General features: G+C 46.2%; 1 protein-coding gene across 1 annotated transcript in view; it reads left to right on the plus strand.

Moving 5' to 3' along the window:
* PHLDA3 (pleckstrin homology like domain family A member 3) overlaps window positions 1–14,126 on the plus strand; it is a 135,137-nt gene that overhangs the window by 105,836 nt on the left and 15,175 nt on the right. The gene's annotated exons all lie outside the window — the stretch shown is intronic.

Below are 14,126 nucleotides of genomic sequence, written 5' to 3' on the forward strand. Positions count from 1 at the left end.
TCAAGGAAGGAACAAGGTGTACATCCAAGTTCTGTAGGACACACCCATAGACTGGCTCTCAGAAGTCACAAGCCCTTAGGAGAGCATCATTCCATAGGAGAGAAATAAAAACAGTGGATTCCAGCATCTGCTAATTGGGCAACCAAGTCTAAGCTTGATAGGCAAAGCAGACACTTCCCTTTGCAGCCTTGGCTTCCAGTACAGCCACAGAATGATCCCTGTACCCATGGGCAGCAACAAGGCCACTTATTCCCACAGGCAGGTTCACCATGGCAATGCGAGGGCAGCACACTGCATCCCAAAACCTTTTGCTTCCAATTTACCCTTGCAAAAAGTGAGAACCTCCCTCCACCAGAAAGCTACCTTGGGACAAAAGGCTCCTCCACCTAGTTAGCCGTGTCTGCAGAGGTGGGCAGTCTGTGACTGAAACCTACCTCCTAGCAGCAAAACACACAGACGAGGGCTGCTCAGTCTGGGGCTCCCCTTTCATTCACTTCTGTCTGAGAGTTTCCTTTGCAATGGGTACTGTATGTTACTTTTAATTCGTGACTTACATAACACTAAAACCTCATGCTCCACTCTGAGATGTAGGGCTAGGGTTTGTACTGAAACCCAAATGTAGTTCTCATCAACTTCAGCATGTCTTCCACTTGCAGAGTCAGCCCAAGGAGTGGACTGAAGCCCACCCAGAGCCCCAGGGCTGGCTGCAGCTCCCTGTCCCATGAATGCTCCCTTCCCAGATACTGTTCTGCACTGAATACTGCACTGCCAATGGCATTTAGCAGCAAATAGCCTTTAGCTCCTGGAGAGAGCTTGTGCCACTAGCTAGATAGCTGGTTCTAGCAGTTAGAAGAGTCACAGCTCTGCCTGCTTCACTGGACCTAGATATTACACTATGGAGCTTTGCCTTACTTCCAGTCCTGGTTTACATAAGTTTTATTGGGTGAGGGGGAGGGAACGGAGACCTCTCCTACAGACAGACTGATAACTTAAAACCATCTGTGACCGAGCAAACCCCTCCAAGAGGCTGACCTTCTTCCATTTCACAGCTTGTTTTCAACCCGCCCACCCAAAAGTCCTGTTAACTCCTGCGTGCCAGCGGTGAATCGACTGCATCCCTCTGATAACCTGCAACACTCAGCAGCTGTCACTGCCTGCAATGCAAACAGGATGCATTTTCCATGGAAGCAACCTCATTCCCTTAACAAAGGGCAGTGAAGAAGTCTCAAGAGGCAATAGCTGCAGGACAGATATTCCAGGACTGAATTTAAACAGATATTAGAAACACAATTCTTCCAATCTTCTGCTTTTCCTTTAATTCCTGTTGTCTTCAGTATATCGCTATGAAATCTACCAGTTCTGACCAATGGCAACTGACATAGTTCTTCCTAGTGACTATTGGTGCCCACTGCACGGCTCAGACAGAGCAAGAAGTGAAGAAACCAAGACCTGGATGATCCTATACACCAGACAGCCAGGGCTGAAAGCAAGCTCCACGCTGGAGCCACATGGCCAAGCCACAGCACCATGCAGCACAGGTAGCTGGTCCTCCACTGAAAGTCAGGGGGATGACAGGGAAGCCTTTGGGCAGAAATGTTTTGAAATAAGCAATGAGTCAAAGTATGCAAAATGAAGTCAGGTTCAAATTCTACTTCAACATAGCAGCAGTGAGAAAAAGTTGCATTCATTTAAGGAAGGGCAAGGGCAAAGAAAATGGAATAAAGGTCTAAAATCAGTGAAGGCAACGAGTTACCTGCAGCCCTACGTACAACATTGAGTCAAGTCATTCTGACAGTGCTGGTCTCGTTGGTCACATACACATGAAGTTTAGGACATCCTCTCTGCCCTGAGGCCAGGACCCAGGTGGATCAGGAAACAGTATTTTATTTTTCACCAGGAGATGCCCTGCATCATGCATGAGTGCCTTCTGAGCTCACAACATTTGGTCTTAACTGTGGTGCACCAGGTATTGAGAACCTCAGTGGGAGCTGTCCACATCCAGGCCCTCAATGCCAGATCATCCACACTGTAGACTCCTTAAGACTATTTTAAGATGCCAGTTTCCTGTTTTGTTACGCACAGAGCTGTGATTAAACCCTCTGTAGTCCACTGGAGTTTCACACACAGAGATGCAACGCACCAGCAGAAAAAGATCAGAGTCAGGGTAACAAACTCAAGAAGCAGTTCTGTGTTCACACTGCAGATTAGCTCTCTTCATCCCACAGATGGGCCTACTATTCCATTTTTCAGAAAAGCATCTGTTTGCATCCACGACCAACAGGAGGGATTTGCCAACAAAACCCATGATTTAGGTGGAGCCTGGCTGCCTGTGAACCTGATGTCCCTAATTTTCCCTTGTGATAGCTTCCCTCACGATTAATCTTGCTGCATGCTCCAACACCTGAGCTGTTCAGTGTTGGAACTAATCATTTTCCATTTGGAGAAACAAAATAGAGGGCAACAGGCAGACTCAGCAAGGATGCAGTTAAGCATCAACGTATCACCAGACACATCAGTCCTTTGGTACTTTTCAACCCTCCCTGAGACACTGAAGAAAACAGCATTTTAAACATGCCGCGTGCTTTCATGAATGCAGAGAATAAGGCACTCCTGAGCTGCTTTCATTTGTCCCTATATGATCACTGGGCTTTGCCAAACGTCTTCAGCTTAAAATTAACTATGTACCTTAAACCATTTTGCTAGCACCAACACCAGAGCATGCACTCACTGCACAGTACGGCAAACTGCACTACTCAGATGCCACAAGGGATTCAAATTATGTGGCTTTTTCCCATTTTCCCCCCACGTCTAACAAGAACAGATAACAAATATCCCTCTTCTGATTTGTTTGCCCAACCTACCAAGTCAGATTTAAAAAAAGAAAAGCTCAGTCTTCACATTACAAACCACTTAATATATTTAATATACCATACTCTCACACACAAGGAAGTTTGTTACTACAATAAATGATACAGAAAATCTCTCTGAAACTCCACATGTGCTTCCCAATTTCTCTGCAGGATGTGCAAATGTACACTTCAACATAGAAACATATTTCAAAGTTGTTCCTGCACTGCCCTGCCTGATCTCTGCCTGCAGAAGTCAAAGCCCAGCACCCATAAAAGTGCCAGAAGATTCCCACTGCTGGGAACGTAGCCCTGTTCCTTCTGAAGGTTGTCCTCTGTCAGGTTCCTTATACAGAAGGAAAAATTACAACAAAATAATGTTTATCCAGAGCTAAAAGATTATGGCAGCATCCAACAGAGAAAGAACCCAAATAGAAAGAATGAACCACAAAGGAAGGAGTGAATATCTCTCCCCCTCAACTTCTGCTTGCCCCAGGAACTGCAGTTTTACAAAGAGATCACAGTTCCCCCTTGTGCAGGCATGAACCCAACAGGGTCTGCCTCTCCCCACCGATCCCAAGGAGCTCCAACAATCCTTCAGCTCCCAGCACACCCAGCTAACTCCTGTGATAAAGGCACACAGCCCTCACCTGCACACGCCTTTCTAAAGGTCCCGTCCTCGGAGTGCTGGTGAAGCTGCAGCTCCCACGTCCCTCCTGCAGCCCGTGCTCAGCTGTGGGATCAGCACCGGGTCCCTGGGATCCTCCTCAGCTGCTCGCTGTCTGCCTTCTGCCTCCCTCCCTCTCACACTTAATCTCTCTCCCCCTCTGGTAGGTGCAGGCTGTCACAGGTCAGTTAGCCCTGCCAGACATCCAGATGATTTCTTTTTCCCCACCCCAACGAGAACCCAAGGCACCTGCCTCCCATTCGTTGTTATTTCAGTCCATGTCAGAAATGGTGCTGGAGAAATCTGGCAATAACTTAATTCTGCACTATTTCACAAGTCAGAGTGCTGCTGCTTCTGCAGATTGTGTTTCCTCCTCACAGCAATCCATTAAAAGCTTTCATACAACTGAATGTTCTAAGCAAAGCTGCTTCACTGTTTTGAAACCAATCTCAAGAATAATTAGGATTACTAATTGATGTTCTTTATTATCTGATATTTATCTGAGATTATCTGAACTTTAGTTAAAGGGGGTGGCCAAGCACGTGTAATGGTAAGCCTCGAAAAGAAAATGGAAACAGAGCTCAGATGCACAACAGGTCCTGCTCATCAGCAAAGGCCTCCTCTGGTAGGAGACATTTATTCAGCAGCTTGTCATCCTCCAGAAAGAAAACGGGTTTGTAGGATAGTCCAGACATGAAGCACTTCAAGGGCTGCAGTGGGCACCAACTCCATGCCCCACAGCACGACCTGAACTGGAGTCAGGCTGCCAAGGGCACCTCCACCCAACAGGAGAGGCAAGAACCTAAAGCAGGTCCCTCACATTGAGCAGCAGCCCTCCTCACCTCCAGCATAAAACTGCAACTCCACTGCACAGAGCACAGGTCAGCAGTTAACTGCAAAGAAAGCACAGGAAGAAGTACAGCAGGATGGTAGAAGCTTTGTGTTCTGTGCATTTTACAGGAAACCTGATAACCCAAATGGAGGTATCATTCCTTAACTCTTACTGTAAATAAATTAGTTTTCTGAAGTTGGATTCTCAGTTTGCTGCCATCACAGAGGCCAAAAGAAAGATCTCCTCCCCTTCCCTCAATAGCTAAGAAACCTTCCCGATGGTTTGAGCTCGTGATGGCCCACAAGTCCACTGAGAAAAGAGACTGAAGGTGTTAAAGTGGCAGGTGACACATCCCAAATAATCACACTTCCACACCTTCATGCATATTTACAGACAGCCAAGTGCTGAAGTTCCTGCTGTGGAAGAACAAGAACTACTGCTTCAAAAACAAGGTAAATACTGGCAACACAGGAGATGCTAAAATCAGCCTGATAAACTTGAAAATACGTCCCACTTAATAGGAACTTAACAGGCAGCCTTATGTAACATGCTTTACTTAGCAGTCCTGACACATCCCTTCCCCATAACTCGCTTCAGTGATTTGTAAGCCTCGGCATTCCCTTCCCTTTGACAGCCCTCATAAAGATTATTTCCTATCACACATGTGAGAGAAGACTCCACTGGAAACCCACCAAAAGCTGACCTGGGATGTCAGGTTCCAACAGTATTTCATCCTAGATTAGCAAGTGGTAATTGGCTGTCTCAAAACTGCATTTGTCAGGAATGAGAATTCTTTGCCAAAATAAGCTATTCAGGTTTATTTACGACGTAGACAGATTTTATTGCTCACCCACAGAGCATTACCATAAAGCACAGCCAGCTCTGGCCCTCTGCACTCTTATGTTTGCAACGCAGTCATTAAATTGCCTGTTAGGAGCTGAACTGAGAGCAGGAAGTCTCCTCACTTCTCATCAAAAGAGGGTAAAACACAGATGTATAACCTGTGCGTGAAGCTTGGAAACCTGCTCTTCTCAAGCTTTATGCTCAAGAAGAATGGAGTCAAGGAAATGGACGTGGTCACTAAAGATAGTTATACAACTACCGTGTGTCCCTTTCCCCACCCCTCTGCCACCTGCACACACTGGATCAATTATTGCATCACAGGAAGCAGCAGGAAAACGTGTGGACGTGCCAAGCACTCAGTCACACACAAGAAATTGGCCAAAACCTAACCAACAGAGATAACCAAACTGGGTTTCTAATTCACCTCCTCCAGACTCCTTCTAATGGAATTACTGTCTGCGTGGGGAGACCAGCAGAGCTCACCTGGCCTTGCACCACGAACACACAGACGTGTGCCCTTCCAAGCTCTGATTGCTCTCTGGGTAACCTGAGCTCCTGCGTGCAGGCACAAAACAGGACAGATGACGCTAAGCAAGACAGTAAGCACCCAGCCTACAAATGTTTTCTTGGGTCCAGGCCCAAAGCAGTTCTGATATCACCCCATAACGCTGTCTTGGCTCACAGTGGGGAGTTCTTGCTGGCCTTGTGAGGGACCGTGCTGCATCACGAATGCCCCTGAGCTTTTAACCCCCAAACTCCACACGGCAACCAGTTTCCTCATTCTTTCTCCCATGTGACAGCAACCTAAAGCATGACAGACTGCCACAGGCCTTCACTGCCCACTGCAGTCACAAGGCCATGCCAGAAACCTTAGCAGACAAACACAAGAATCAGAACTGAGGGAGGCAGGAAGAGCAGAGCTGCTCTACAAAGAGGCAGGAGAAACAGGACAGTACCTTACCAACCAAGTGCACTTCCTTGGTAAAAATCCTCCTGCTTTCTGGGCCTCCATGACCTCTCCATCACCTCTGCACGTCCATACCCTCAGTTACCCAAGCTGAGACCAGCCTGGAACTGGAGATGCCACTGAAGAACAAAGATCAGATTGCACACTGCCTAGTTTGCTATTACTTCAAGGCTTCCAAACATACTAAACCTCATTTTCTAAAGTTTTAGAACCTCATCTCAGTTTTAAATGTTCAGACCTGACCAACACATAGGTGCCTGTGCACTAGGAATACCACCGGGATACAAGCAACTTAGTGCTGGTGGGGATGTGTATATATGAGTGAATGAAAATATTTAGTTTTAAAATAAAACCATTTTCCCCTCCTAAAAGGTTCTACATTGAGCTCAGCTGCCTTGTCACAGCACTGTCTGCTACAGCAGAAATAATTTCACAACTGTCTGGGAAAGGCAAAGCCTCTGAGTAGGAACTGTGAGATGTTACTGTACTCTGCAGCCCAGTTTACAGCTTGGTCCTCTGACAGCTTCCATGAGCTAATTTTTATGTATTGCCTCTGGTGTCACATGTTCTCTGTATTTTCTGCCCTGAAGCACGACTGCCTGCCTGCAGTCAGAGAGACAGGCAGACTCCTGCCCAATGAAGGGTGGAGGGACATAGTGAGCAGGTCACTTTTCACCACAGATGGATGGAGAGATGCATCACTGCCATGGGCTGCATAATGTCAGGGGTGCTGATATACCAAGGCAAGACTAGGAGAAGGGAGGGAAGGAGGAGTGGGTGTCAGAGGCAGATCCTGTGTCAGAACGGGTGACGGATGAGGGAGGGCTGTCTTCTGGGATGGGTGGCTGGGCAGACAATACCAGTGCCAGAAGCTGAGCAGGAGGAAACAAGAGCCACACGAAGGCCCTGAGTAACCCTGCATTTAGAGGGAGCTGGTCTGTTGCCCTGGGGCAAGCTGAACGGCAAGCAAATTGTGTGCAGTTTGGGCTTTACCAATCCAATGTGTCCTTGTCAATCTCTTTAACTGACAGATTTCAGAGTCCCACATGGTTCAGAGCTGTTTATGTTCATGACAGCAAACAGGCTCTCCTCACAGCCATTCATGTGCTTTCCAGTTTCATTCAGCTCATTTTTCCAGACATGTCCTATTTTGGGCTCACCATTTACTCACCTCTTTTTACCCAGTAAGCGTGTCTACTCTGAAGAGGTTTTAAACAAAACAAAGGTATTATTCCTCCCAGGGTGACCATACAGAGGCAGAACTGCCTTCGGTTGAGGACAGAAGGGGGAAAAAGCTCACATGCTTATAATCTGAGAGGGTTGGCCTTTATTCCTCAGTGTCATTAGAATTTTGGACTCCTCCTTGGTTCCCAGGGCCAGCAGGGTCACACTGACAATTTCTCATTCATCATAGGGAGAAGGAATGAATAAGCAAGATGTTCCTCTTGGCCATCCTTATCACTCCTTTCAAGGCCACAGTCAGGAAATTGGGTCCCACCCCAATGCAGCAGCAGTGCAGGAGGCTGGGGAGGTTGCTGATGCAGGATGGACAACCTAGCACAGAGAACAAGATGCCTAGCAGCCCAGGAAGGCACAGAAAAGGATTCTGAAAAGTACAGAGCAATCAAATCAGCAATGGCTGCTGCACACCTTCAGAAAGGCTATGAAGACAATATTTCTGAGCTTCAAGATTACATATTCAGTTTGAAAATAGCTTTAGTTTTATGTTTGTCCTGCACATATACCCTAGAACTCCAGCTTTTTCTTCCCAAAGAAGCTATTTATCACTGTCTTTCTCAGGAATCATCTCACCACACAGGCACATTTGTTTTGCCCCACAGTCTCTCTTTACTTCCCCTGTTCTACAGTTTGTATCTCCTTTGTAGTTTATGAACTTACATCTCATTGATAAGAACATTCAGATCTGCTGCCCATCTTCTCTGGAAGGGTTTTGGCCTCCTTCCTGACTCTCTAGGTATGTCTACAAAAATAGAACACACACATTGCTGACTTATGACTATATCCTTGAGAAATAAACTTCCTTAAACAACAAGCCACAGGCGTCTGAGGCAGAAGCCAAGATACACTGGCTTTTCTACATGCCACAAAGGTCAAGAGACCCAAATTGCTGGATCAGACAGGAGGACAGAATGACAGAAGCAAAGGACACAAATTTAATGACTGTCAGCTTAATTATGTCAGCTGATTTCTGAGCTCAACCAGAGGGTAAAAGGAGAGGGATGGTCCCAGTTTGCCTTTATAAAAGTATTGGAGGCTTTTTCAGTCACTAGCAGTTCCAACAGTTTCTTCTCTAAACATTTCTCTGTGTTCAATGAGATGCACTAGTTAATTTGGTTGTAGGAAAAAAAAGAAGAATTTGTGTCACTATTCAGAAAAGTAATCACAGAAACACTAGCCAGAGAGCAACAGCAAACAGAGGGGGATAAAGTCCTCTTAGTATTTGTAAGTATTCCTCACACTTGAGCATCCTCCAGAGGTGAAGGAGTGCCTTGCTTTGACTCATTTGGATGAAGCAGAAGTAGGTACAGGATGAGGCACTAAGACCAGTGTCTTGCAGTGCAGAACAGTCAGCAGCCCCAGATCAGCACACTGCTGAGATTTGGCAGTTTGCTGCTGGTTCCCTGCAGGTATGGGCTGGGCCAATGTCACATTAACCCCATCAGCTTCCAGCACGTATTCTTAAAGTGACCCAGAGAAGCACCTACTCCAGACAGCACCAGAATCTACCTCCCTTTCACACTGACTGTTCCCAGTGCACTGTATGCTGCAGGAAGACAAACTGGCTCATGATCAGGGCTGCTGGGTAGCACATGACCCTCAGTGTGGCTACACCTAGCTCCAAGAAGATTCCTGCTCCAGGCTTTTTATCTCCACTGACATAGCCATAGCATTCTTTACAGATCACCTATTAAAACTGTGCACTTGCATGTTAAAACCAGTTACCTGGCAATATGGAAGAAAAACAGGCCCATGTGTGTTGTGATCCCAGCACAGTGTTTCAGAATATGCCACCAAAAGACATCTCTTTTCCTTTGCTTTATTGCCCACGTACTGAATAGCTGCCCTGAACCATCCATTACAACACACAATTAGCTCTCCTAAGCAAGAGTGTCACAGTACAGCCCTGGCAAATTGCCTTTCCTCCCACTTCTCCCTCATTAAAGTCCTCCTCCTCTCTTGCTAGACCTTTAATTAGCTTGTCAGCAGCAGTTTGGCTTGGATTGAGCGCTCTGCATTCTCTGAAATGAAACCATATAAGACAGATGGAACACCAAAAGCAGCAAGAGAGCAGGGTAAGGAGACACTTCAAGCCATCAGTATCCACCCGTAACTTCAGGGGCAGTAATAAGATTCCTGCTGGCTTGGATGAACTGGGGATGTTAAAAACGTAGATAATCTGAGACACAGGAACTTCATTTTAGCAAACCTACTGTAGGTCCAGCAGAAGGGAGAGGCAAGCCCTGCAACCCTGAGTAATATAACTATTTATTGTGCCAAAAGAGAAGAGCTCAGTCATGGTCAGCCTACCAAATCAGCTTGGGGCAGCTGCAGGAGAAAGCTTCGTTCTCAGCTGGCCTGATTTTCTTGCTTTTGCTAATTCAAAGGCAACACTTGGCCTCAGATCACCTCTTCCCTGAATCCTGCAGCTGGGCTGTGCTGCCCTGTCTGCCACACACTGAGCTCAGCAGATGCTCAATGGCACCACAGCAAAACACTGGGTCAATATGTGGAAGGAGGGGAGGGCAGCCCATAAATTATACACCTGTTGTCAATCAGAAGCCAAGGCTTATGTCAGCCTGCTGCAGATATTCTCCCCTTCCACCTCAGTGACCTTTTCAGTCACACTTTAGGAGGGAGCCTGCTCCCATTAAGTGCTACTTGATCCTCTGCTAATACAGCAGTTATGAAAGGACCACAGTGCTTGTCAATAGGATAAACACCTTTGCAGTGGGAGGAGGCTGTGGAGAAAGGGCACATACCTGCTCTCCTCTCTGCTTCCTCAGGGATCTTTCCCTTCATCTGCCCAACACCACTGCTACAGAATTGCATTTAGACAGGGAAAGCTGAGCCTGGCTGCAGCACTGACCACTGTCTGCATCTGCTGTCTCTGTGAGCCTGGCTGCTGGCTCCTAGGATTGCATACAAAGAAAAGAGTCTGATGCTTTCTCATTAGAGAGGCACTCCACTCCAAGACAGAAATTCAGGATAAATAGTAGGTGTGCACTGTCCCTTTTGAGACTAGATCACATGATGTCATTTAACATTCGTGACAATCGTTCCTACAGCAACCATATGCTGTCCACACACATTTGAAAGCCCATTTGAACTTCCAGCTTTATCACACTCAATGACAACAGATGTACTAGAAGCAATAATGGAAACACCTCCACAGGTTTTAAATCACTCGGGAGACATGGCTGAGTTGGCTTTCCCTCAACTTGTCCTGCGTGTGCAGGAAAGGCAAATGATACTGCTGTGGGAGATCAGACTGCTAACAAAACACCAAGGGAGAGATGTTATCTTAGCCCTCAGGAGAAACTTCCTGGCATTGACTGCTATCTAGGTGGTGATAACTGGGTATAATTTATTCAGGCAGAAATCCCTCCTTCCATTCTGACAATGTTTTGTTTGCTCTGCACTGAATGACAGGCACACCAGTGTCCTGGAAATGACAGCCTCCAACACACACGTAGAGCTCTCAGTACTGTGCAATGACAATAAGGCTTCATCAGCACCAAGAAATATCCTGCCTTATTGGTGACAATCCATCATACCTCACATGTCTCACTTTCCCCAGCTGCCATCATTTGAAATCTATAAATAGGGACAACTGGGAAAGAAACAGAGGATCTACACTGTCAGGTACACAGGGACATCCAGCAAGATGCCCTTCCCTCCCCTGCCAACCCTTAAATGAGGTCTGGGAAAGGATGCTGGCTCCATCCCTTCTGGTTACTCAGGTACACTGCATGCACCCCAGTCTGTCAGCAACATTATCCCCTCCTGTTCTGCTGAGACTGGCATAAGGAATTGTCCTGTTCAGTGGCTGCAGTGGGAAAGGTGAAACAATACAAGAAATAATATCTATGGCAGCAAACAAGGAGAACCCAAAAGGTGAAGAGGAAGCAGCACTCCAGAGAGAGAGGAATTCTGGGGGAGGAGCAGCGTAGAGCCCTCTTGACAAAGATCCAGGCCCATTTAAAAAATAATTTCTTGAGCCCTTTTTAAAAGTCTATTTTTAATACAACCTACAAACATGAGGAGGGCAATGCCTGCCATGTTGGTGTCTTATTACCTCCAAAATTAGCAACAAAAGTATTAATCTAGACAGGATGGAATATTTCCTAACAAAAGTGACACTGGGCTTATGGGGAGTAAGTCTAACCTGAATAAGTCATGTAGAAGGAAATCCCACACCACAGGCAATCCCTCACAGGTAAGAGTCCCCCAGAAGAGCAGCTGGAGGTACAACACTTTGGGTTAACTCCAGCACAGCTGGGCTGACTGGCAATGACATAATGTGACTGCAGTATGTCCCTACAACTGATCATCAGTACAGGTAGCCCACTACAGCTGATAACAAACTGCTATCTCTACAGTTTTTGTCAGGTCTACTGCTCATCCTCAAGGGATTCAACAGCTCCTCCCAATTTAGTATCATCTGCAAACTTATTTGGTTGTACGTGCACAAGTTGAATGAATGCATCTATAATGATACTGAACTGGCCCCAAAAAGGTGCCCAGCAGAGCCCCGCTGGTTCCTTCCTGCTAGCTTGACATAACCCCAGTTACTAAAACCCTTAGAGCCCAACTTACTAGCCAATTGTTCACCCACTCTATTATGTATTTGCCTGGCTGCATGCTGGAAGTTTTGCCTGAAAGAAACTGCATTAAAAAGCTTTGCTGAAACCAAGATTACATGTACTGGCTTCCCTTGGACAAGAAGGTAGGTAACCTCATAAAACAAAACTGAGTTAGTTCAACAAGACTCTCCTCTGGTGAACTTGTGTTGGCTGTGGCCAACAACAGGCATCACAGACAAGAATGCCAACTGCATGGTCCACATTTATCCTTTCATGGCTGTTCTCTGCCCCATGCCCATCCCATGGGAGGTCATTCCTGACAGAGGGACCTTCACAATGCCAGCCTGTCTGTGCATGACTGAAGGACATACTGACACTGTATCTCCTGGGCTATCAGAGTCCTGCATGCTGGGAAAGCCACATCTTCTGACAACCCCTACGCATAGACCAGCTGCTCCTGCCTGTGACTGACAATATTTGTTCATTAACAGATGCTTAGAAGTCCAAGAGGTTTCTACATATGGTTTTAAGGTCATCAGGACTTTCACACTGACATCTTAGAGCACATTCACAAGAAGTTCTTGTGACCCTCACAAGAAATTCTTCAGTCATCCTCACAGAAACCCTGGAGTGCTACTGTGTACTGTTTAACTGAGAAAACTGAGGCGTGTCTCCAAAATCCACTTCCTCTGAGTTGCAAGGGAGTTAACAGCAAAAAGAGGAAATGAATTGCTACTCCTCAGTCAAACCATCCGGAGACAGAAAGAGAAACTGACATCTTCTCTCAGTTTATAATTACAAAAGCATTTTGAGAGCAAATCTCATTCTGTGCTTAACACAAAGATCCAATCATTGCATTGAAGATGAAGCATCTTCTCTCTGAATTACAGGATGCTTCCTGTTATAGTAGGATGCATATCCAGGATATTTACAAGCCAACCTGTTCATTTACAATCTAAATTAAATTGCCCTTTAGATATTTAGCACCTGATGTGATCCCATCTTTGTCCTGGAAAAAGGTTTACAGTGCATTCATTAACACCCATTTCCAGAAGGAAGGACAAGCTGTTACAGTGTCCTCAGCTGCAGGTCATGCTAGCAAAAATGCCACCTGTCCCTTCAAAGTCAGCACTACATATGACAGCAAGACCTAATTACATCAGTAAGGGGACAACTCAGTGCACTGAAGGTCACATCTGATGCATTTCCCTTCTTTTATGTATTTGTGTTGCTCCAATTCCCCCTCTCTCCATGCCACAGAAACTGTTCAGCCTCTGTTCCCAGGATACTGCCTAGAAAGTTCTTCTGAGGCACCTCTCTCACTTGTCTGCAAGATCTCTAAGGGTTCTGGGTCCCCAGTTGTCCTGCACTCTGTATATTGAAAAGTATAGGAACCAACTACATCTGGTGGACCTGTACAGACCTTACTCATAAGTGCAAGACCAGGCTGAGCAGGGAGGGTAGGTAGAAGTAAAACAGCAAATCCTGCTGCCCTCAACCAAACACGTTTCCTGCTGCTGGGATCAAAACACAGCAACATGGCAGGAACTCAGAAGGCAACAGATCCAACAGCGTCTGAGCTACCTGAGACAGACACCAGGGCTGCAGAAGTCCTGGATGCACTGCATGGTCTCCTGTTGCTACAAAGGAAGTGTTGACACCACAGAATACAAGTCCACACATGCACACGAAACCAGCCTACAGAAAGAGGGACTTGTAACTTTCAAATTCATTTTGTATTTAACAGATTTGCCTTTGAGGTACTCACCTGAAAAACTGATCCCTGCACCCGGGGTCTCAACTGCCTAGGTCATTTCTTTATGGCTTCCAGGAGGATTGCTCGGCATCTTGCCACTAAGTGAAGCTGTCTCCTTCAAGCACATATCCAACTCACTCCAGTCCCACAAGAAGCACTGATATATATATAGATATGCTGCAGAAAAACAAAGAAGAAAAGATTACTGTGACAGCAGATGTCAGAGCAGATAAAAATACCTCCTCACCAGTTGTGCTGGGCAACTTGGTAACATATCTGGCCTTTAAACCTGTAAAAACTCAACAATTTCACAACATTGGTAGCATCCCACAGCCAGGCCCGAGGTTGTGCCTGGGAGTGAGAGCAGCGAGTTAGCACTGCAGCACTTCT

The sequence above is a fragment of the Cyrtonyx montezumae genome, unplaced genomic scaffold (assembly GCF_038088225.1).
Source record: "Cyrtonyx montezumae isolate F1298 unplaced genomic scaffold, pur_monq_1.0 scaffold_45, whole genome shotgun sequence".
NCBI lineage: Eukaryota > Metazoa > Chordata > Aves > Galliformes > Odontophoridae > Cyrtonyx > Cyrtonyx montezumae.